Below are 2,500 nucleotides of genomic sequence, written 5' to 3' on the forward strand. Positions count from 1 at the left end.
GCGCGCAACGGCGGCCGATGGCGCAAGGCGATGGCCAACGTGTGTAAAAAGGGTGCGCGCGGGAAGGCCTTCGGGGCTCGGAGGAGGCGGCTCCTCCGGCCCTTCCCCAGAGCGCGGGGGGGGACGCGGGGCTTTGCCGCCCGGCAAAATCCCGCTCTCCTTGGCCGAGCGGCCTCCTCGCGCGGCAGAGGAGCTCCCGAGGGCCGGGCTCCGGCAGTTCCGGGTCGCGCCTCCAGGGGGAGCGCGCACGTGCGCGAGCCGCCGCCGGGTGGCGCGGCGGCGACGGTCCGCACCGTCGTCGCCGTGGCCTCTCTCGGCCGGGGGTGTGCGAGGTTTCTCGGTGGCTGGGCCGTGTTCCCCGCGCCGGCGGGGCGGCCCGAGCCGCGGTGGTCCTCTCGGGCGCAGCGCCGGGCTACTGAGGGAAACCCCGGGCCCCGAGAAGGATTGCCGCGGTGATGGCAGCGGACGTCGGGCGCGCCCCCGCCGGTGGACGCTCCCCCGAGGGTGGCAGCGGGGGAGGCACCCCGGCGGGGCCATGCAGGTCGTTTCCCTCACCCCAGGGCCAGGTACCTAGCGCTTCGCGCCTCGGCGGTCTCCTGCCGGTTTCCCTCGGCGTCGTCAAACGCCTGTTGGGGGCCGAAAGGGCCGCCGAGCCGGGCGGAGGTTTAAAGACTCGGGCGGCCCGGCACGGCCCCGCCGCGGCGGCGGCGGCGGTGGCGGCGGCGGCAGCGGGTGTCGGGCGGTGGCGGCGCGGGGCGCCATCGAGGGGTGGGGAGCTACTCCCGCCGATCCCCTGCGGTGGCGTGTCCGTCGCGACCGGCCGCGCTCGCCGTCGTCGGCGTCCCGCCGCGCTTGCCCGCGCGCGGGGGCCACCCGTGCCGGGCCGGGGAAGGGGCGCCCTGCCCCCCCCCTCTCTGCGGCCCGGTCTCGGCGGAGAGGCCGCGGCGCGCGATCGGCCGCGGGGGGCCGACCCCGCTGGCCTCTGCGATGCGGGGCGACGCCGGCAGAGGGCGCGCGCTCTCTGCCTTACCTACCTCAGCTGCGGGGTTGCGGCCGCCGGGGCCCGCCGCGCTCTCTCGCTCTTTCTCCTTAGCCGCCGCCGCGGGCTCGCGGGCGGCGCCGCGTCAGGCGCGACCGCGCGCCTCTCGCCTCGACGGCCTTGTCGCCTCGAACCGCACCGCGGCGGCGCCGGCCGCCGGCCACCCCTGACTCGGAGCGCTGTCCCCGCCCGTTGGGGCGCAGCGCTCGGCCGGCTCCTCCATCGCCGGAGGTCCGGCGGGCGCGGGCGACCCCGTGCCGAGCGGCGGCGTCGCCGCTCGGCGAGTGTCCCCGCCCCCCCCGGGGGGGGGGACGGTCGGCCGCGAGGCGCCCGCCTTCACCGGCGGCCGTCCCGGCCCGGGCCCCGCCCGTCCGCTTCCCCGTCGCCCTTCCCGGCCGCGTGTGGGCCAAAAAAAAGGGGAGGCGTGCGGGGCGGCCGCGGGGGCGCTTCCCCGTCCGGTCCCCGAGTGGAAACGAGGGGAGCGGGCGGTGCCCCCCGGCTCAGCCGCCGTACGCCTGCCCGCTGGGCGCGTGCTCGCGGAAGGGCAGCTCGGCGGTGCGAAGCGGCGGCGGTCCCGGGAGTGCGGCCGCGGGTGGCGGAGGGGTTTTGCCGAGCGGCAGACCTCGGGCGCTCCGCGATGCCGGCTCGGGTCTCGGCGGCGTCCCGCCTCCGGCGCCGGTGGCGGAGCGCGGCCCGCCGGGCGTTCGCCTTCCGGCGGGCAAGCGGTCCCGCGCCAGGGGTTGCGCCGGCGGAACGGTCCCGCCGCCGCGTGGCGTTTCGGGCGACGTTCAGGGGCCGCTGGCGGGAGAGCCGGCCCCCGCGTTTTGGCGCGGCGGCGTTCCGCGAGTCGGCGGAGCGGTGAAAAGGAGAAGCCAGGGAGTGAGCCGGGAGCGGCGGGGGCCGGCGGTCGCGCCCCCCGGCCCGCGAACGCGTAGTCGTCCCGTGATCGAGAGGCCGGGCGGGCCACCGTGCCCCCCGCGGTCCGGCGCGTTGCCGCACAAGCCCCTCCGCGCGGAGGTCGGGCCGAGCCCGGGCGCCTGGGCCGCCTCCGAAGGACGGCACGCGAGGCGGCGTCTCCCCTCGCGGGGGGAGGCGGTCGGGGGCGCGGGCCCCTCCGCCTTTCTTTGGCCGACCTTCGGAGCGTTGCGCGGGGTTTCTCTTTTTTGCCCCGCGCTTTCTCCTCCTCCTCCTCCGTTTGTGTGTGCTCGTACGGTCGAAGCGGGGCGCGCGGGGGCGCGCGCGTCCCTGCAGAAACAGAAAAGGGGCCGCTTCACGCGAGCGGTCCCGAAAGCCAGACAACTCTTAGCGGTGGATCACTCGGCTCGTGCGTCGATGAAGAACGCAGCTAGCTGCGAGAATTAATGTGAATTGCAGGACACATTGATCATCGACACTTCGAACGCACTTGCGGCCCCGGGTTCCTCCCGGGGCTACGCCTGTCTGAGCGTCGCTTGACGATCA

At 77.1% G+C, this 2,500-nt stretch overlaps 1 non-coding gene across 1 annotated transcript; it reads left to right on the top strand.

Annotated features, from left to right (window-relative positions):
- The first annotated feature begins 2,336 nt into the window (after positions 1-2,336).
- LOC148218670 (5.8S ribosomal RNA) lies at positions 2,337-2,489 on the top strand. The gene has a single exon (XR_015800262.1). It is a non-coding gene; the product is annotated as a 5.8S ribosomal RNA (ribosomal RNA).
- The last annotated feature ends 11 nt before the right edge of the window (positions 2,490-2,500 follow it).

The sequence above is a fragment of the Sturnus vulgaris genome, unplaced genomic scaffold (genome assembly GCF_052056855.1).
Source record: "Sturnus vulgaris isolate bStuVul1 unplaced genomic scaffold, bStuVul1.hap1 Scaffold_168, whole genome shotgun sequence".
In the NCBI taxonomy this organism is placed as follows: Eukaryota; Metazoa; Chordata; class Aves; order Passeriformes; family Sturnidae; genus Sturnus; species Sturnus vulgaris.